This window comes from Coregonus lavaretus (assembly GCF_964263955.1).
Source record: "Coregonus lavaretus genome assembly, chromosome: 5".
NCBI classification, from domain to species: Eukaryota; Metazoa; Chordata; class Actinopteri; order Salmoniformes; family Salmonidae; genus Coregonus; species Coregonus lavaretus.
The window spans coordinates 52,065,739-52,088,133 of NC_139992.1; the positions used below are offsets into that span (position 1 = coordinate 52,065,739).

Sequence of the window (22,395 nt, forward strand, 5' to 3'; positions counted from 1 at the left end):
TCTTTGCACTCTTTTGACCCATTACATATGCTGCTGCTACAGTTTATTGTCTATCCTGTTGCCTAGTCACTTTACCCCACTTATATGTACATATCTACCTCAATTACCTTGTACCCCTGCACATCGACTCAGTACTGGTACCCCGTGCATATAGCCAAGTTATCGTTACTCCTTGTGTATTTACTCAATATTTCAATATGTTTCTCTCTGCATTGTTTGGAAGGACCCGTAAGTAAGCATTTCACTGTTAGTCTACACCTGTTGTTTACGAAGCATGTGACAAATACAATTTTATTAAATTGTATTTTATTTGTAGCTTGACATTTAAAGTTAATTTCCGATTGAGCCAACATATGCAGCGTTTACCGTGAATGCAGTCTCTGCAAATGTGGTAACATTGCCTTTAAATGTAAATCGCGCTACAACCCAGATCTTCCGCGCTATGGATTGAATTGAGCCCTTACTCAAACATTGGAGTACATGACTAACCGAAGTAAACACAGCTGCTGGTTTTATTAAGTCGAGTATGAATGCTGAAAACTTTTCCCCCCTTTTTAAAAATAGGCGCAGTAAGATTTGATATAATGAGTGTCAGTGAGCAGGAATGTTTTCCTTGGTACAGTATTGTCTGTTTCCATGAACTCAGTCAGTGTGTGTATGTGTGTGTGTGTGTGTGTGTGTGTGTGTGTGTGTGTGGCTGTGGAGGTTTACATGGTGTCAGCGTAAATGCTGAGTGAGGTCTGAAAGTGTTACCATTCCGTGAGGCTGCATTGATAGGGCTCGATAGGGCTTCCTCCGTAAGACCATTAAAGTGTGTGTGTGTACGTGTGTGCATGTTCGAGAGAATGAATTTGCTTACTTGTAATTTTTTGTATATGAGTGTATGAGTTTGTGTGCTCATGTGTGTTTATAGTTACTGTAGATGATAAACACTTATTTTTCTACTGTGGCAATGTGTTCATACGGTATGATATATAAGGGTTATGAACTTCCATGCATACTTGAGTGTGTGTTTTATTTTTTTATTTTTTTGTTGGGGGGGGGGGGGGGGGGGGGTTTACATAAATACATACAATTACATACATACAGAACCATTACAGAGATAGAGACGTAAACGTGCTCAACCTCCAGAGGGGGGAGTTTAAGTAAAATTCTTACAAGCTTTTTTGGCAGGTACAGTGGGGAAAAAAATTATTTAGTCAGCCACCAATTGTGCATGTTCTCCCACTTAAAAAGATGAGAGAGTCCTGTAATTTTCATCATAGGTACACATCAACTATGACAGACAAAATGAGGAAAAAAAATCCAGAAAATCACATTGTAGGATTTTTAATGAATTTATTTGCATATTATGGTGGAAAATAAGTATTTGGTCAATAACAAAAGTTTCTCAATACTTTGTTATATACCCTTTGTTGGCAATGACACAGGTCAAACGTTTTCTGTAAGTCTTCACAAGGTTTTCACACACTGTTGCTGGTATTTTGGCCCATTCCTCCATGCAGATCTCCTCTAGAGCAGTGATGTTTTGGGGCTGTCGCTGGGCAACACGGACTTTCAACTCCCTCCAAAGATTTTCTATGGGGTTGAGATCTGGAGACTGGCTAGGCCACTCCAGGACCTTGAAATGCTTCTTACGAAGCCACTCCTTCGTTGCCCGGTGTGTTTGGGATCATTGTCATGCTGAAAGACCCAGCCACGTTTCATCTTCAATGCCCTTGCTGATGGAAGGAGGTTTTCACTCAAAATCTCACGATACATGGCCCCATTCATTCTTTCCTTTACACGGATCAGTCGTCCTGGTCCCTTTGCAGAAAAGCAGCCCCAAAGCATGATGTTTCCACCCCCATACTTCACAGTAGGTATGGTGTTCTTTGGATGCAACTCAGCATTCTTTGTCCTCCAAACACGACGAGTTGAGTTTTTACCAAAAAGTTCTATTTTGGTTTCATCTGACCATATGACATTCTCCCAATCCTCTTCTGGATGTACTCTAGCAAACTTCAGACGGGCCTGGACATGTACTGGCTTAAGCAGGGGGACACGTCTGGCATTGCAGGATTTGAGTCCCTGGCGGCGTAGTGTGTTACTGATGGTAGGCTTTGTTACTTTGGTCCCAGCTCTCTGCAGGTCATTCACTAGGTCCCCCCGTGTGGTTCTGGGATTTTTGCTCACCGTTCTTGTGATCATTTTGACCCCACGGGGTGAGATCTTGCGTGGAGCCCCAGATCGAGGGAGATTATCAGTGGTCTTGTATGTCTTCCATTTCCTAATAATTGCTCCCACAGTTGATTTCTTCAAACCAAGCTGCTTACCTATTGCAGATTCAGTCTTCCCAGCCTGGTGCAGGTCTACAATTTTGTTTCTGGTGTCCTTTGACAGCTCTTTGGTCTTGGCCATAGTGGAGTTTGGAGTGTGTCTGTTTGAGGTTGTGGACAGGTGTATTTTATACTGATAACAAGTTCAAACAGGTGCCATTAATACAGGTAACGACTGGAGGACAGAGGAGCCTCTTAAAGAAGAAGTTACAGGTCTGTGAGAGCCAGAAATCTTGCTTGTTTGTAGGTGACCAAATACTTATTTTCCACCATAATTTGCAAATAAATTCATTAAAGATCCTACAATGTGATCTTCTGGATTTTTTTTTCTCATTTTGTCTGTCATAGTTGACGTGTACATATGATGAAAATTACAGGCCTCTCTCATCTTTTTAAGTGGGAGAACTTGCACAATTGGTGGCTGACTAAATACTTTTTTTCCCCACTGTATCTTATTCTTTAGATGTTTGGGGCTGCTGGTGAACCATTATGTGCAGGCATAATCACTAGACTAGAGCACTTGCCAGAGACTCTAGGGTGTCTATAGCTAGGTGACCAATTCCAAAATGTTCATAAAACCAATATGCCATTTCAGAGTTTCCTTTAGGAAAATTTGGTGCCGGACAACATGACAGGGAAGATTTTAATTTACCGGACATTTGAGAAGTCTAATGGACATCCATAAGCATTCAGATCCAACCTGGCGCAGCCAGCCCAATCAATAAATGAGGGATGTTGGCCAAATGAGCAACATTTACGTGTCCTTAAAAACAGCCTATAACCAATTCTAAAACTTGATTCCTTGTGTTCGATGTGTAGCATATGCAAAACTTTATAGACACTTATGTTAGTTTCTTTAGGCTACTTTTCTAAACCAATAATTGTCCACTTCACGGTTCAGCTGTCAGAGATTAGAGCACTACATGTATCAGGGCATTGCATCTAAAGGCCTATAGGCATAGGTGTCCACTGTATGATATTCATATTTTAATAAATATATATATAGGCTATATAAAGGAAGAGAGGCTTAGGCCTAACCTCAGCGAGAAAGAGATATGCCGGTGGCATGCTACGATACCGACATTCTTTATGTCAGATGGCTACTGCATCTGCTATACAGATATAGACGTACAGAAGAAGGATCATTTTCTATCCGAATATTTTGTATAAACATAAGCATTATATTGTTAGATTATAGGACTAACTGAAACAGTCTTCCTTACCTCAAGTTCAACTGTCGGAGTTAGTTGGCGTGCCGGGGCGCACTGCTTTCATATTGTAGGCCTGCAGTAGCTAAAGCTTAATAATAGCCACACCATACCAAACCTTCACAAACATTTCTAAACTTTATTAGGGTAATATCAAAAGTAAGTCAAGCCATTGTTTATCTGAGAAAATACGAGCAGAAGAGCGAATGTAAACCAGGGAAAAAACGCACTACCTTCCCCTGTGCCCCCCCAAAAATCACACAACCCTCCCCATAAATTTGATCTGTCCCCTATTGGATCCCAATATCAAAATGTTTAATATTGTTATGTCAATTGTGAATTATATATAGGCAACATGTTTTATATTTTGCACCCTTGGCTACACAATGCATTTCTCTACTGGGAGAATAAAGACTGATTTGAATTGAACAGCACTCTTAGCACCTTTTTATCTATCTAGAACCATAGGAGAACCCTTTGAAGAACCCTTTTTGGTGACAGGTAGAACCCTTTTGAGTTCCATGTAGAACCCTTTACACAGAGGGTTCTACATGGAACCAAAATTAGTTCTACCTGGAACCAAAAAGGGTTCTACCAGGAACCAAAAAGGGTTCTACCAGGAACCAAAAAGGGTTATCTTATGAGTGCAGCCGAAGAACCCTTTTGGAACCCTAAGAGTGTGGAAGCATAAGATTATTTAGTACCTTGGTGACTGCAGCCTAAGCCCTCTGCGGAGAGAGGGAGAGGTAGAGAGAGAGCGAGAGAGAGAAAGGGGGGAGAGGGACATTGAGAGAGGGAGAGTAAATAAGGGGAAGGAGTGGTGACACTGTTGATCTCTGAGAGGTAGACTAACACGCACGGGCGCACACACGCATCAACCAGAGAGAGTGAATTGAGAATGCTGATCAATCACACGCATGCATGCACACACACACTGAGAGAGAGAGAGAGCCCTGAGGGGGATAAGGCAGCAGCCTGCTCTAAGAATCCCCCCATTAGGGCAGGAGTGTACAACCATCCCAGAGAGAGAGGGAGAGGGAGAGAGAGAGAGAGAGAGAGAGAGAGAGAGAGAGAGAGAGAGAGAGAGAGAGAGAGAGAGAGAGAGAGAGAGAGAGAGAGAGATGGGAGGAGAGCAGAACAGTTATTGGACTGATGATAATGCTCTCTGCCCCCCCCCCCCCCCCCCCCCCCACTATCTCTCTTTCTCTCTTTCTCCCTCTTCTTTCTCTGTCTCTCCTTCACTGGCCCTGACCCTAAGTCCATCCTATTGGAACCATCGCTTCAGTAAGCTGCCGCTGCATTAACTAACAGTCAGCTATACACTATGTAAACTATGTACACCATTATACAGTATCAATACTACGTGGTTACATTAAAAACACATGTACTTACATTTACAGTTATGGGTCATCAATGTGACTGTTGTTATTGGATCCCCATATATATATATTTTTTAAAATATGTAATGTGAATTGTGTATAGGCTACATGTTGTTTATTTTGCACTGGCTACACAATGCATTTCTCTACTGGAACAATAAAGACTGATTTGAATTAAACTAGAAGCTGAAGATTGTTTAGTACTTTGGTGACTGCAGCCTAAGCCCTCTGCAGAGAGAGGGAGAGGTGGAGAGAGAGGGGAAGGGAGAGGAGCACATTGAGAGAGGGAGAGTAAATAAGGGGAAGGAGTAGTCACTGTTGATCTCTGAGAGGTAGACTAACATGTATTTCCATTCAACATCCTATTTTCCCTAACCTCTAACCCTTACCCTAACCTTAACCCAAACCCTAAACCTAACTCCTAACCCTAATTGTAACCCTAACCCTAAACCTAACCCCTAAGCTTAAAATAGCCTTTGTCCTCATGGAGACATGGGAAATGTCCCCACGTGGGAGAATTTCCCTTGTTATACTGTCCTTGTGGGGACTTTTAGGTCCGCACAATGATAGAAGAACCAACCAGCCCATACACATACACACACACACACACACACACACACACACACACACACACACACACACACACACACACACACACACACACACACACACTACCCAGAGAGTGAAAACCACGTTTACCCAGGTTTACTCCTCCCCACCTCCCCCACATCAGTGCAACTGAGGTTTTTGTGTCAAGGCTATTTTAGACAAACAGCCGCTGAGCTGACACCACTGCACTTTTATGTGGGGGAAATGGTGTGTGTGCATATGTGTGTGTATGTGCGCGTGTCTGTGCCTGCGTGTGTGTGCGTTTGTTGGGGGGTTCCACAGAGGTCATTCTATTGTATTGTTTAACACGACCGACCGTTCAGTAATGGTAAGAATTGAAACGCAACTCTCTGCTTTCTATGGAACTGAAACCTGTGAGCTGTGTAAGTCTCATATACAATCATGACCACTCAAATCTGTAGATTCAAAATCAGTACTTTGACTGCATCTGCGAATCGTACCAATTTTTGTTTTTTATGGTGACCACTCAAAATTGTTGTTTTTAAAGCTGTTTTTAGTCCTTCTTCAGTTTGAGCACAGTTTGTTTTGCTGCTTCGCCCAGAGATCTGAGGTACATGATGAAATCAAACATCAGGCTGCTCCGGCTCTGTTTACCTCTTTCAGGAGTGCTGTGTGTGTGTGTGTTGAGAGTATTCACTCAATGGTTAAACAGTGGTCTCCTTTGGTGTTATGGTGTGAGGTGTGTTTACAGTGTGGTGTGTGTGTGGTGTGTGTGTGTGTGTGCGCATTGTTCTACCTACCTAGGGGGACTATGATATAGAGACAACAACACGTGGTAACTCAGTGTCTGTGTCTGTGTGTGCGTGCATGCCTGCGTTTGTGTGTGTTAATGCAGTGCAGCACAGGGTGGGTGCAAGCAGAGGTCACAGGAGTGTGTGTGTAGCAGACAGTTTTAGAAGTGGAACAGAAGAGGAGGGCCCAGGAAGACAGACTAACTTCACAAATAGTGGGTAAAACCTCCAACACACACATGCAGACGCGACAGAAAACACTTGACTCCTACTTTCACTCTGACTGTGTTCCCCTCGAGTCTGAAGAGGAGTTCTTTATTTCCCACAGTTTGACAAGATGAGAGGCAGTGGTTAGATATCTATAGGCTGTTGTAAAGGCTGCACTGCTGCTGAACACAGTCTGACCTTTCTAAGTGAATAATAATTGCTGTTATTCTATTCTGACTTGGCACAGAAAGTGTTTTGATGCATGGATATCTCATGTTGCAGACGGTAAAGGACTGAACATGGCTGAAAATACAGGGGATGTTTTGGGGTGTTGTGAGTAGTATCATATAATGAAAAGGCAACCAACATAAAAAAAAAAACTGCTTATAGATAACGTGTGGCAACCTTCACATGACAAAGTTACCACACTTGGATAAGAAATGCAACAGCAGACCCTCGGCTTGAACTTAGAGTGTGTGAGGTCTGTTTAGAAGTGTGCGTGTGTGGGTGAGTGTGCGTGCCTGCATGTGTGTGTGTGGTTGTCTGTGTGTGTCTGTGTGCACACTCGCAACACAGTGCATCCAGCGACCTCATCAACCCTATCCTGTCAGCATTACTGACACAAGATCCCCCTAGCAGAAATAATCCAGGCCCAAGGGGAATCCACTGGGATGTAGGGACTTCCGTGTGTATGTGTGTGTGTGTTTACGTGGGTATCATCACTCTAAATTTGGAGCCCATTTCCTCCCAGGTGCTGAGGTCCTGACTGGGGCATTGAGGACATGATATTCAGTCTGTGTGTGTCTGTGTGTTTATATGTGCCATATTCAACTCTCATGTCCTGCCTGTCAACAGTATAATCAAATCAGGCTGTTCATCTTGGTTTTGATGCATCTCTCATATTACGTAAAATATTGATGTGTTTAAATCTTTATCAAATCATATTATACCTCCATTGCAGTGTATTTTGCTTAGTATTGAATACTTCATTAGGTTTCATCAAATGGGTTTAATATTAGCCTGCTGTGTCAGTAAACAGACTAATTTTGCTCCCTTTAGTGTTGAGCTACTGTATGCAATATGTTTACAGTGTATTTTCCCATGTTTTTTTAAATCAAACATTAGGTTAAGTAGGGCTTTGCTCAAGTCTGCTGTCGTGTATATTGTTATATGTACATTAGACCACTCAATATGTAACTGTTCCAACCTTAACCAGCTCCATTTAGCTAGTGCAGTCTGCACTGTAAAACCTGAAAAGTTAAAGGTCCAGTGCAGTCAAAATTCTGTTTTTCCTGTGTTTTATATCATATTGTACAACAGCTGATGAAACTTACACTGTAAAAGTGTGAAATAATTTGATCAATGCTATTTTCTGTTAGTTGCTGGTTGAAAATACAATATTCACAGACCTTCAAATCAGCAGGTTTGCATGGGCAGGAGTTTTGACTTTCCATGGTGACATCACCATGCGGTAAATTGGTTAATAGACCAATAACAAAGAGAGTTCCAAACCTCTCTGCCAATAACAGCTAGTTTTCAGTTTTCCCCTCCCTACTCAGACAACTCCCAGACAGTCCTAGGAAAATTATTGCTTGAGAAGTAGTTTTTGGCTAAAACTATTTTCTACCCACTTGAATGGAAATCTATTACAGTAAGGTATTTAAACGTACACACCAGTAGAAATCCACTTTTTTGAGCTGAAAGACGATGGCCAGAGCTATCTATCTATCTATCTATCTATCTATCTATCTATCTATCTATCTATCTATCTATCTATCTATCTATCTATCTATCTATCTATCTATCTATCTATCTATCTATCTATCTATCTATCTATCTATCTATCTATCTATCTATCTATCTATCTATCTATCTATCTATCTATCTATCTATCTATCTATCTATCTATCTATCGATCTATCGATCTATCGATTGATCCATCATCTCTATCTATCCCTCTATCCGTCTGTCTGTCTCTCGCTGTGTGTGTGTGTGTGTGTGTGTGTGTGTGTATGGGTTGGTTGGTTGGTTCTTCTATCCTTGTTTGTAGCTTTGTCCACGTTCATGTGTCTCACTTCTGCATTTCTTTGTCTATCTGTTTTTAGCTTATTACGTTTGTCTGTCTGCCCATATGTACAATGCCCCACTGTGCGTGTAGGGTTTCTGGTTGCAACATCAAAGACCGGGGTTTGCATGAGTTTCCCTCCCGAGGTCTCCATCCTCATGTTGACCATCAGTGGATAACTTTCCTCATCTTGGAAGAGTCGCAAGAAAATGTACGCGCTTCAGTCTGCAATGCGCATTTCACCCAGGAGTCCTTTTCAAATTACTTGGACTTTCAAATGAGGCAAACTTTGACTCAATGAAAATGTTGTTCCGACCATCTACCCGGACAACGAGACTGTAAGTAAAGAAAGCTTCTCAGCTAGCTAGTTAGCTGATCAAATGTAAATTCTAAACTTGCTTCTTCTAGTTAGCTACATCATTACAAGAAATGATTATGCAAGTAACTAGCTAGTTAGTTACCTAACGACATTAGCTAGTTGACTAGCTAGCTGACTGCTGACTAGCTAGCTGTGATAAATGTATGCTATCAAAACATCTGAATTAAGTGAGTTCAGTTCAAGTTAGCTAGCTAGCTACCAACTATTTGGTTTAGGGCAAAACATATCCAAAACTGTACAATGTACATATATTTACAGGTTTCTAGAACAAGAGAGATCGGCTGCCAGACAGACCCGCCGCAGGCTTGTGATTTATCTGCGCGAGCATCCCCACAAAGGAGGAGCAAGGGTGAGTTTCTGACACTCAAGTAGAAACTACAGTTGTGCTCATAACAACACATCAACTAGAATAATTAGCTAGTTGGCTTGGCTATTTCCTTTGCCTCTCCCGACCTACTCAAATGTAATGTTACCTCATGTTACTGTTGTTACTGACATACTTGACATTCAGATTACCTCAAATACAGGCATACTGTGTAAATTCGCAGCTCAATTGAAAAACAATATCAACACAAATCGCTATCTGAGGTAGGGTTCAGTGGAGCTGAGGCTGGGTTAGGAGAGTGTGAGCGGAACAGGCTGCACTCGCGTAGGGAAGGTCTTTGGGGAAGACAGTTTGACTGGGTTTGCCAATGGGAATGAGATAATTAACTGCCTAATTTCTCTAGCCTACAGTTCACCAGATTATCAAACCCGTCATTTTGCCTGTTTATCATGCAAAAAAGTAGCATGTGGATCACAAGCTGTGATTAGCGTATCACTGAGACACAAAACAATCTATTGTCTTTCTGCATAATTTACAGCCACCCAGTTCCAGCCAAAATGCAAGATCGTCTATTGCAATACAGCAACACTGGTGTACATGCCTGAAACCTTAGCTCCTTGCATTCCAGTAAAAAGGCCAAGAGCGGACTATTCAAATAAAATAAAATAAAATGTTATTGGTCACATACATGTGTTTAGCAGATGTAATTGCGGGTGTAGTGAAATGCTTGTGCTTCTAGCTCCGAGAGTGCAGTAATATCTAACAATTTCACAACATATACCCAATACACACACATCTAAGTAAGGAATGAATTAAAAATATATACACTACTGTTCAAAAGTTTGGGGTCACACATTTTTGAAAACTGTTGTGCTGATTAAAGAAGAAATACAACTGGCCTTCTTGAGACTAGTTGAGTATCTGGAGCATCAGCAATTGTGGGTTCAATTACTGGCTCAAAAGGTCCAGAAACAAATAACTTTCTTCTGAAACTCATCAGTCTATTCTTGTTCTGAGAACTGAAGGCTATTCCATGCGAGAAATTGCCAAGAAACGGAAGATCTCGTACAACGCTGTGTACTTCTCCCTTCACAGAACAGCGCAAACTGGCTCTAACCAGAATAGAAAGAGGAGTGGGAGGCCCCGGTGCACAACTGAGCAAGAGGACAAATACATTAGAGTGTCTAGTTTGAGAAACAGACGCCTCACAGGTCCTCAACTTGCAGCTTAATTAAATAGTACCCGCAAAACACCAGTCTCAACGTTAACAGTGAAGAGGCGACTCTGGGATACTGACCTTCTAGGCAGAGTTGCAAAGAAAAAGCCATATCTCTGACTGGCCAATAAAAAGAAAAGATTAAGATAGGCAGTCTAAGATGACACTATAGTGAGCTTGTAATGACAATTTATGGGTTGTTGTACTGACCCATTTGATCAGTGAACTGCATTGCTGTGCCAAAATACTACATGTAGACTAACGTAGACAGTGGAGAAAGTGTACCTCATACCGGCAACTTTTTTATCACTATTGCAGAGTCCCTGACACACCTGTTCACATGGTGAAGAAGTACATTGTGTACAAATATTGTCTGCTGCAGCTTTTCCACTGTTGTCCGGTTTGCACCAGAACATGGAACATCACAAAGCGGTTCAAAGGCACCCTGATTTCCACTGTCCAGATATGGCCTCACTGTGACCACATCAAGACATGGAAGAGTCAGCAGTATGTGTCCGACACCCCTGCAGGCAACCTCCACCTAACTGCAGCTATTGCTTTCACAGGCTCTTCTATTGCTCAGACAAACAAGGTAAAGCAATATATGTTGTAGTGCCACCTAATACCTTTCATGTAAGTACATAATGCTGAACAGCTCTTTTATGTGCTTAATTTCTGTTTCAGATCCTGAATGCACTAAAAGTGCAGATCATATCTGAGTCGACCTTTTACAGCCATCAGAAAACGGTCCAGCTTCCAACCATATACTGGCAGTGGAAGTCAGAGCAGAGAGTCATCCAGCAGTATGTCAGGGAACCTGTGGATCTTGGAGGGGATATGACAGCAGACTTGCCTGGCCACTGTGCAAAATGTGGTTCGTAAAATGTATTTGCATGCTCGTAAAATGTATTTGTGGAGAAAGGTACACATGCCTGCATGTCCTACGCATATTTGACCATACGCACACATATACAAATGTCCACAATTCTCTTGTGTTGGACGGACATTGATCTCAAACACTAACATCTAACGGGGTCCTACACCATGGTCAACTTCAACATTAACAGAGTGCTTGATGTACAACTTGTAAAGGTGAGCTTTTCATCCGTGGAGTACCTTTTTACATTTTACATTTTAGTCATTTAGCAGACGCTCTTATCCAGAGCGACTTTTCAGTGCCATGTTGGTAATGGCAATCCTGAATCCTGATTTGGGAGCCTCTGTGCCCAGCCTAACAAAGATTGAGGGAAACATTGCTAATGATACTGTTAATCTCTTCCACAGAGCAACGAAGTTGGCAATAGTCTGAGAATGGAGAAGGAGGGACTGCTGAGGAGCATCGTGTCAGATGTCAGCATCGGCTCCATTATCACAGATCAACACATCTCAATCCAGTAGTACCTGAGGGAGGAGATGCCTGACATTAAGCACTACTACGATGGGTAGCATGTGGCTAAATATATGTAGTTGTTCAATTTTCAATTTTCAGAAAGTGTGGGTATGACGGGGGGACTGCACAGGCAACAAGTATGTGTAATAATCTGTCTGTTATTTTGCATCTATCCAACTGTGTGGAAAAAACGTGATGCCCTTGGGAAGGAGAGAGACTGTGAGACGGTTAGGGGCTGGCGAAGGTCAATGTGAATGTTAAACATACTTGTGATGTTCACTCACATGTCTGACATGTTGTCTTACAGACTTCTCCTTGCAGCCATTCACTACAACGAGAATGCAGACAGGCCTCAGGCAACCACTGCAGCCGGAGAACCCAGGTTCATGATTCTGTTCCCTAAGTGGAAGAAAGGAGACTACTCCACCAAAATTTTGAAATCTCATCCTATGTATGGTAAGTTATTCCCCCCCATTGCTTTGCTGTAGCAATAGTAATTACTCCAATTTTATAACTGCCTGTATATGTAATACATTTTTCTTAGCTAAGTCCACAAACTCCTTGGCGCTACTGTTCCAGGATGTTGTGTGAGATTCAGGGCCATACCAACAGCTGCTGGAAAGCGTGACTATCATAGCCCCCCTCTGCATTGAATACGACCGACCGGAGAAGAGTGACGCCGTGGCCAAACACCAGTCTTGCTTTGCCTCTCTGGAGAATGCTTGAGTATATATCGGTCTAGAAGTTAAATATTGATCTATGATAGTTATAACAACTGTTTGTATACAGCCATGACAGACAGGTATCACTGTTCAACTGTTTACCACACTTTACATCTACCTCTGTCTTTCACGTCTGCTACAGGGACTGCTATTGCTTTAGCAATAGTGTGATGACCGGAGACTGGATGAGAAAGCAGTTGCAGCCGTCAACACAGTAAATGTGTTCTACCGCCACACACTGAAGTACTGCGCCCAGAGTGCAGTCTACACATTCATTCAAGTATAGTGAAGGTAAGTCACGGAATCCTATCACTAGGATATGTTGATGTTGGATTTGGAGCCATGACAGATGGGGCTGAATCATATCAACACATAATTTCTGCCATAAATATCCCACTGACATCACAGCATGATTTGCACAAAAGTCAAAGCACATAAATCTCAAGTTAGGATTCCACCTACACTCTTAGAAGAAAATGTGCTATCTAGAACCTAAAAGGTTTATTCGGCTGTCCCCATAGGAGAACCATTTGAAGAACCCTTGTTGATTCCAGGTAGATTCATTTTAGTTCCAAGTAGAACCGTTTCGGGTTCAATGTAGATTCCTATCCACAGAGGGTTCTACATGGAACATGGAACCCAAAATGGTTCTACATGGAACCAAAAAGGGTTTTACCTGGAACCAAAAAGGGTTCTCCTATGGGTACAGCCGAAGAACCCTTTTGGAACCCTTTTTTCTAAGAGTACAATGTACAATAAATTCAATTAACTAACTCTACTTTTTTGTCATATGTTTTACAGGACTGCTGTGCTGCGTGAGACCAGATGGACAGATGCTGAGTCAGTGGTTATATTGCAATAAAGTTTTGATTTAATTGTAGCATTTAAATAAAGTGAGGATGTTTACACAATTTGACTGACTACATTATTCTAATGGGGTAAGTTTGAAGCCAGTGTAGTCCCCGTGGGATCGGGGAATCTGGCCTGCATACGCTGGGATTATCAAGTGGACATGCGTTCCTAGGTACCCACGGCACTAATGCACAATGACTTTCTGCCAACGATTTGCCTAAGTCTCACAGAACCTGTTATCACAATTGCAAATAAAGACTTTGAAATTGAATAAAATGTATTCCAATCTACAAAAAGCCTACAGGTGTATTCTAGTCCACTATTCTTTTTCTCAGGGTTAGATTTCCCCATTGACTGGGGGTTCATTGATATTTCAGTTACTATAGGGATGTCCAGTCCCCCTATAATTAGAACCCTGCCTGTGCTCTAACATAGCATAGTTTGCATTTACCTACCAATGTATTTCAGCATCCATGTCCCCATGTTCTTGCCTGTAAGCATTGCATAGGGCATGTGGGTTGAGGCATACAGGCCAAAACCTGGGTGGTCAGTAACATGCCACCAACACATGTTCATGCACTTGGCCATCACCTGTACAGTGCATACATACACCATAGAGATCCTATTAAATTCCTAATTCCTAATTTTATGGTATACACATTCTGCTACCAGACCACCATTGCTATGTCTTTGTAGAACACTAGTTAGCCAACTAATAATGGTGTGTAGTTGCATGAACAGTGTGCTCAAAGATTATGATAACTAACCCTGTACACTATCATCTGCGTTGTGTGATGGTAGCTATATCATTGAAAACTGGTTTATTGTGTGAACACAAAATGACACAAAATATTTCATGAGCTAATAACATTAAAAAATAATATATATAAAAAACAAAATACCGCAAAGTTTCCTAAGAGCTAGTCGCGAGGCTGCCATCTCCGTGGGCGCCATCACAACAACATTTGGTTCCTAAAAGGATTACACATCATGGTAACTCTTTACTTGACACCCAGCATCATAACACGTTATGACACGGTCATAACCTGTTATAATATGGTCGTAACACTGTCATGAAACATATACAGTGCATTCGGAAAGTATTCCTTCACTTTTTCAATATTTTGTTACACTACAGCCTTATTCCAAAATTGATTAAATTATTTATTTTCCCCATCAATCTACACACAGTACCCCACAATGACGAAGCAAAACACTTTTTTTTGATATTTTTGCACATTTACTACAAATAAAAAACGGAACAATCACATTTACATAAGTATTCAGAGCCTTTACTCAGTACTTTGTTGAAGGACCTTTGGCAGCGATTACAGCCTCGAGTCTTCTTGGGTATGACGCTACAAGCTTGGCACACCTGTATTTGGGGAGTTTCTCTCATTCTTCTCTGCAGATCCTCTCAAGCTCTGTCAGGTTGGATTTGGAGCGTTGGTGCACAGCTATTTTCAGGTCTCTCCAGAGATGTTCGTTCGGGTTCAAGTCTGGGCTCTGGCTGGGCCACTCAAGGACATTCAGAGACTTGTCCCGAAGCCACTCCTGCGTTGTCTTGGCTGTGTGCTTAGGGTCGTTGTCCTGTTGGAATGTGAACCTTAGCCACAGTCTGAGGTCCTGAGCGCTCTGGAGAAGGTTTTCATCAAGGATCTCTCTGTATCTTTCCCTCAATCCTGACTAGTCTCCCAGTCCCTGCCGCTGAAAAACATCCCCACAGCATGCTTCACCGTAGGGATGGTATTGGCCAGGTGATGAGCAGTGCCAGGTTTATTCCAGATGTGACACTTGGCATTCAAGCCAAAGATTTCAATCTTGGTTTCATCAGACCAGAGCATTTTGGTCAACTCCAAGCGGGCTGTCATGTGCCTTTTACTGAAGAGTGGCTTCCTTCTGGCCACTCTACCATAAATCAAATCAAATCACATTTTATTTGTCACATACATGTGTTTAGCAGATGTTATAGCGGGTGTAGCGAAATATTGTGCTTCTAGCTCTGACAGTTCAGTAATATCTAACTAGTAATATCTAACCATTTCACAACATATACCCAATACAGACAAAACTAGTAAGGAATGGGATTTAAGAATATATACATATATGGACAAGCAATGACAGAGCGGCATGGACTAAGATACAGTAGAATATTATAGAATAGAATGCAGTATGTACAGTGGGGGAAAAAAGGATTTAGTCAGCCACCAATTGTGCAAGTTCTCCCACTTAAAAAGATGAGAGAGGCCTGTAATTTTCATCATAGGTACACGTCAACTATGACAGACAAATTGAGAAAAAAAAATCCAGAAAATCACATTGTAGGATTTTTAATGAATTTATTTGCAAATTATGGTGGAAAATAAGTATTTGGTCACCTACAAACAAGCAAGCTTTCTGGCTCTCACAGACCTGTAACTTCTTCTTTAAGAGGATCCTCTGTCCTTCACTTGTTACCTGTATAAATGGCACCTGTTTGAACTTGTTATCAGTATAAAAGACACCTGTCCACAACCTCAAACAGTCACAATCCAAACTCCACTATGGCCAAGACCAAAGAGCTGTCAAAGGACACTTTGTTTTGTTAATGTTGAGTGAGAGGTTATTTTCCTGGCACCACACTCCCAGAGCCCTCACCTCCTCCCTGTAGGCGGTCTCGTCATTGTTGGTAATCAAGCTTACGACTGTTGTGTCATCTGCAAACTTGATGATTGAGTTGGAGACATGCTTGGCCACGCAGTCATTGGTGAACAGGGAGTACAGGAGGGGGCTGAGCACACACCCTTGTGGGGCCCCAGTGTTGAGGATCAGCGAAGTGGAGATGTTGTTCCCTACCTTCACCACCTGGGGGCGGCCCGTCAGGAAGTGCAGGACCCAGTTGCACAGGGCGGGGTTCAGACCCAGGGCCTCGAGCTTAATGATGAGCTTGGAGGGTACTATGGTGTTGAATGCTGAGCTATAGTCAATGAACAGCATTCTTACATAGGTATTCCTCTTGTCCAGATGGGATGGGGCAGTGTGCAGTGTGATGGCGACTGCATCGTCTGTGTATCTATTGGGGCGGTATGCAAATTGGAGTGGGTCTAGGGTGACAGGTAAGGTAGAGGTGATATGATCTGGGCCGGCAGCCTTGCGGGGGTTAACATGCTTAAATGTCTTAATCACGTCGGCCATGGAGAAGGAGAGGCCACAGTCCTTGGTAGTGGGACTCGTCAGTGGCACTTTGTTATCCTCAAAGCGGGCGAAGAAGGTGTTTAGCTTGTCTGGAAGCGAGACGTCGGTGTTGGCGACGTGGCTGGTTTTCCTTTTGTAGTCCGTGATTGTCTGTAGACCCTGCCACATACGTCTTGTGTCTGAGCCGTTGAATTGCAACTCCACTTTGTCTCTATACTGATGTTTTTCCTGTTTAATTGCCTTGCGGAGTGAGTAGCTACACTGTTTGTATTCTGCCATATTCCCAGTCACCTTGCCATGGTTGAATGCAGTGGTTCGCGCTTTCAGATTTGCGCGAATGCTGCCATCTATCCACGGTTTCTGGTTAGGGTAGGTTTTAATAGTCACAGTGGGCACAACATCACCTAAAAACGTCCTGATAAACTCAGTCACCGTTTCAGTGTATTCGTTTAGATTATTTCCGGAAGCTACCCGGAACAACAGATCCCAGTCCGTGTGATCAAAACAATCTTGAAGCGTGGATTCCGATTGGTCAGACCAGCGTTGAATAGTCCTTAGCATGGGTACTTTCTGTTTGAGTTTCTGCCTATAGGAAGGGAGAAGCAAAATGGAGTCGTGGTCAGATTTGCCGAAAGAAGGGCGGGGGAGGGCCTTATAACCATCCCGGGAAGTTCGAATAGCAATGGTCGAGGATTTTAGCAGCGCGAGTACAACAGTCAATATGTTGATAGAACTTTGGAAGCCTAGTCCTGAAATTTGCTTTGTTAAAATCCCCGCCAACAATAAATTCAGCCTCAGGATATGTGGTTTCCAGTTTGCATAAGGTCCAGTGAAGTTCTTAGAGGGCCGTCGTGGTATCGGCTTGAGGGGGGGTATACACTGCCGTGACTATAACCAAAGAAAATTCTCTTGGGAGATAATACGGTCGGCATTTGATTGTGAGATATTCTAGGTCGGGTGAACAGAAGGACTCGAGTTCCTTTATGTTACTACAATTACACAATGAGTCGTTAATCATGAAACACACACCGCCGCCCTTCTGCTTCCCGGAGAGATATTTATTCCTGTCTGCGAGATGAACTGAGAACCCATCTGGCTGGACCAATTCCGACAGAATATCCCAAGAGAGTCATGTTTCCGTGAAATAGAGGATGTTATGGGCCTTGATGTCTCTCTGGAAGGAAATCCTTAGTTCGTCGAGCTTGTTAACCCAAGACTGAATATTAGCAGGCCGCTCCGAGTGCCTCTCCTCCGCCGGCGATGTTTTGGGTCAGCCTCTGGAATCAGTTCAGTTGCCCTGGGGAGAGCAAACAAAGGATCTGCTTCGGGAAAGTCGTATTCCATAAAGGCCTGATTGGTGGAGTGCTGCAGAGATGGCTGTCCTTCTGGAAGGTGCTCCCATCTCCACAGAGGAACTCTGGAGCTCTGTCAGAGTGACCATTAGGTTCTTGGTCACCTACCTGACCAAGACCCTTCTCTAGTCTTGGTGGTTCCAAACTTCTTCCATTTAAGAATAATGGAGGCCACTGGGTTCTTGGGGACCTTCAATGCTGCAGAAATGTTATGGTACCCTTCCCCAGACCTGTGCCTCGACACAATCCTGTCTCGGAGCTCTACGGACAATTCCTTCGACCTCATGGCTTGGTTTTTGCTCTGACATGCACTGTAAACTGTGGGACCTTATATAGACAGGTGTGTGCCTTTCCAAATAATGTTCAATCATTTTACTTTACCACAGGTGGACTCCAATCAAGTTGTAGAAACATCTCAAGGATGATCAATGGAAACAGGATGCATCTGACCTCAATTTCGAGTCTCATAGCAAAGGGTCTGAATACTTATGTAAATAAGATATTTCTGTTTTTTATTTTTAATACATTTGCAAACATTTCTAAAAACCAGTTTTTGCTTCGTCATTATGGGGTATTGTGTGTAGATTGATGAAGAAAACAATTAATTTAATCAATTTTAGAATAAGGCTGTAATGTAACAAAATGTGGAAAAAGTGGAGTGGTTGAATACTTTCCGAATGCACTGTATTTAGGCCTGTTGTGACACACAATATATTGCGTTATTTTATGACTGGTTATGAGACCTACATAAGAGTGTCAAAACCCACAAAACCTACCACACAAGGCAAAACATTCAATTACACCATAGCTTACGTGTCAACAGTATGTTTATGTTTTATAACATTCTTTGAAATTGACCATATTAAATTACCATTGTAATTGCGCACACATTGATGAAAGACATGCACCTACCCCAATGCTCTGTTGCTGATGACTGGGATGAATGAGCAGATTTCAGGAACAGGACAAGACACCCTCTTTTTGACTGTACGTGATAGGCCAATCTGATTTATATGATTATTATGGTCATAATGTTTCTTGACAGTGTCGTAGTGAAATTACTTAGTCCAAGTAAAGTGACACAGGATGGTCATAATGCTTCATGACAGTGTCATAAAGTGTATTTTCTACAAGTTATTTAAAATATGATGAATAAAACATGACTGTATTAGAATTAATTACAACAACAGCAAAGGATTTAAGAAACAAACAAAATAAAACTTATTGCCAGGGAAAAAACTAATTTGAATAAATGTGGGATTTGACACTCTTATGTAGGTGTCATAACCAGCCATAACATAACGCAATATATGTCACAACAGATGTAAATATATGGGTCATTACATTTTACATTTTAGTCATTTAGCAGACGCTCTTATCTAGAGCGACTTACAGTTTAGTGAGTGCATACATTTTTCATACTGGCCCCCCGTGGGAAACGAACCCACAACCCTGGCGTTACAAGCTCCATGCTCTACCAACTGAGCTACAGGAGGTGTTATGACCATATTATGACAGGTTATGACAAGTTATGTCAGCTGTTATGACATATTATGACATGGTTATGACCGTGTCATAATGTGTTATGACACTGGGAGTCAAGTAAAGTGTTACCATAATGGTAATCATAAATGTATTTTATTTCATATGCTTACAAATCTAACCTGTTACATCAACAGTATGTAATTTGTTTAATTGACAAAATATCCACTAGAGAAACATTTGTATATTTTGCCTAAAATCACTTGTGATAAGTGCTGGGCTTGGTTTAATTTGCCTGGAACAATGGAACCAATGGACTAGTCACAAAAGGGCAAAGTCTTGCAGCCTTTCAAATACTATTATTATACTTTCAAGGTTTACAAGTAGTTGATCTTTGCATTAGACCCAAATCTGATTCCAGCGTTATGTGCAGTGCCCTAAAGATCCTCCGTCTTAACCGTAGCCTAGATCATGACACCTCAGAATGTCAACCAAAGCATTAACGATCCTTCCAGTATTCAATGCCCTCTGTCGGTACAAGGTCATCAAACGAGGGGTGTGACGGTCAAGTGCAGCATAGAAGAAAGGTGTTCGGCAAGTTCTGGTTTGTGATTCGCCGGAACTCTGCATACGCCTACATTTGGAAATGACAGACAGCAAAGGAGAGTAGTTAACAGTATTATCACAAGTTCGGCAACACAGTATCACAATTGAATTCAGTATAACTAATACAGGTTATAATTGTGTAAAAAAAAACAGCTGTGCAATTTTACCTGCGACTCCATGCGCAGAGCAGGCCAGAGATCCTTTACAGGTGGGCTGTAGGTAACTATGCCCTGGCGCCGCAGGGCAAATGAGTTCGTATTAATGGCCCTTGAATGTTTTGGTACACCTACTGGAGAGCTCTTCTTTGTCTACACCCATTCAGCATCATTCACACCCTCTTAAGCCTTAGCCCCATCCATCTCTTTAAGAATTCACATCTGAGGCCATGTGCTAAACAGAGTTAGTATGGTAGTGTACTAAACAAAAAATCAAGGCTGGTTTATACTATGTCTATTGACATGTCTGTAGACAGTTGTCGCAGTGACATCATGAACATTCTATTGTCGTCCGGCATCAAACTTGTCATTATCGTTATGAAAAAGTATGAACACAAAAATGACAGGCTGCATGACATCAGCAGCCTGGTGGTCTTAAATAGCATAACTTGTGTATTTAAACACCAATAAACCCATCCGTTTAAAAATGAATTTAGTATATGTCAATCTTGCAAACCAGGCAATTAAAAGCAACTTTCTAAACAATGTTTTGGTTTGTTTCTACCTTGTTAGCTACCTAGCTAACATTAAGTTGACAACCAAATGTTCCGCGACACAAAGACTACTCCATGGCTATTCTGAAAGTTCTAATAGAGGAGTTGAATAAAGGAACACCCAATACTAGCCATGGTAGGGATTGTAATAATAAAACACATTTATAGTGTTTATAGTATTTATAAAGGGATAAGACGGCGTTACAAGAAAGGATAACAAGCAAAATAATACATCTTCAAATATAACTAACTAGAACACAAGTACACAATCAACATAGTGGAGATAAAAACATAGCAAACAGAAGACATAGAAGGCACAGTATGTGGGTATGTGTGGATGTATTATGATGGAAGGTGTGGTGTGCGCTTTTGTGTTTGGAAAAGTGTGGCGTTAAGTGAGTGAGAAAGGAAATGGTTGCATATCCCAGAACCAACGTGTGTCTGTGAGCAGGGGTTGCGAGAGAGAACTTTCAATTTTGTGCAGATGAGGGATTACATTTTAAAATAAAGTATACATCTAATTAATTGTTTTATTGTCCTATCATGATGGAACGGTCCCCAACCCTATATCCTAGACACCCACCTGAGCGACCCATACACCAAAGAGAAGTCCCCATCTGTTTTATGGCCCTGCTGTAAGTTGCCTATATGCAGCCAAAACAGAAAGATAAATGCAGTCAGAGACCTACTAGAGCAGCACCGCCCCCTCAAGATTCTGAGCCTGCCTGGCAGGTTTGGTCCTACAAAGCCAGAGCCCCCTAATGGGAGAGCAAAAATACACAAGGAAATTCTCAAAGCTGCTAATGAGAACCTTGACGACCTTGTACCTAGCTGGTGGGGATTCCGGTGGGGTACCCCCACGCAGGTAGTGGCAGTGCTGGCAACACTGGCTGCAGTAACCCATGGGGAGGGGGTCACACTTGGACAATCAGAGAGGGGGCATATTATTGTTGCCCTGGTGGCACAAAATAATCAAAGGTCTGACTGCACAGAGATGCTTGGGAAAAATGGTTACAACGGAGGACCAGAGTGTTCGTGTTTCAGGGGAAGAGGGTGGATCTGATCTCCATCAACTAGGACTTGACATAGGTTAATCAAATCTCACATTTTTGTTAATTTTTGCTCAATCTTGCATGCTTTCTCAAACAGCTGTAACTGTAAATGATTTCGTAAATCAGGTCCTTTCTTGAGTTGGGCTCTGGAATGTAACAACCATTGAGCATCTGAGCTTATGGTTGATTGTGGAGGAAAGATCCGCAAGGTAGATGGATGATTTTAAATATGTTATTGGACCATAAACAGATATGGCTCATTAACCTGTACGGACCAAATAATGATGATCCACACTTCTTTCACACTTCTTTCACAATATATATAATAAATTATCAACCCTGCAAGCAATACAAGACAATATTATTATGGTGGGAGATTATAATACTGTTTTAAATAGCTCAATGGACCGTAAAGGAAATCACACTACAAACTATCACCCTCATGCTCTTTAGGAAATCATGAATGTCATGGATACATTAGATCTAGTAGATATATGGAGGCTTAAATATACTGACCTAGTGAGATATACATGTCGGAGACTCAATCAAGCTAGTCGTCTTGACTTCTCATGTCATTCTCGTTGGCTCCAAAAGTTTA

The 22,395-nt window shown here is 42.0% G+C and overlaps 1 protein-coding gene and 1 long non-coding RNA gene across 6 annotated transcripts in view; both read left to right on the forward strand.

Annotated features, from left to right (window-relative positions):
• LOC311129013 (Krueppel-like factor 12) overlaps positions 1-22,395 on the forward strand; it is a 171,137-nt gene that overhangs the window by 21,843 nt on the left and 126,899 nt on the right. The window lies entirely within an intron of this gene.
• On the forward strand, positions 8,295-13,667 carry LOC311128965. Of its 5 annotated transcripts, none has more exons than XR_014613246.1 (7): positions 8,295-9,266; positions 10,777-11,050; positions 11,143-11,900; positions 12,156-12,304; positions 12,393-12,574; positions 12,713-12,861; positions 13,372-13,667. It is a non-coding gene; the product is annotated as an uncharacterized lncRNA (long non-coding RNA). The 5 variants fall into 5 exon arrangements; XR_014613247.1 differs by having other exon boundaries at positions 11,143-11,332; positions 11,743-12,304; XR_014613248.1 differs by having other exon boundaries at positions 8,295-8,876; positions 9,176-9,266; positions 11,143-12,304.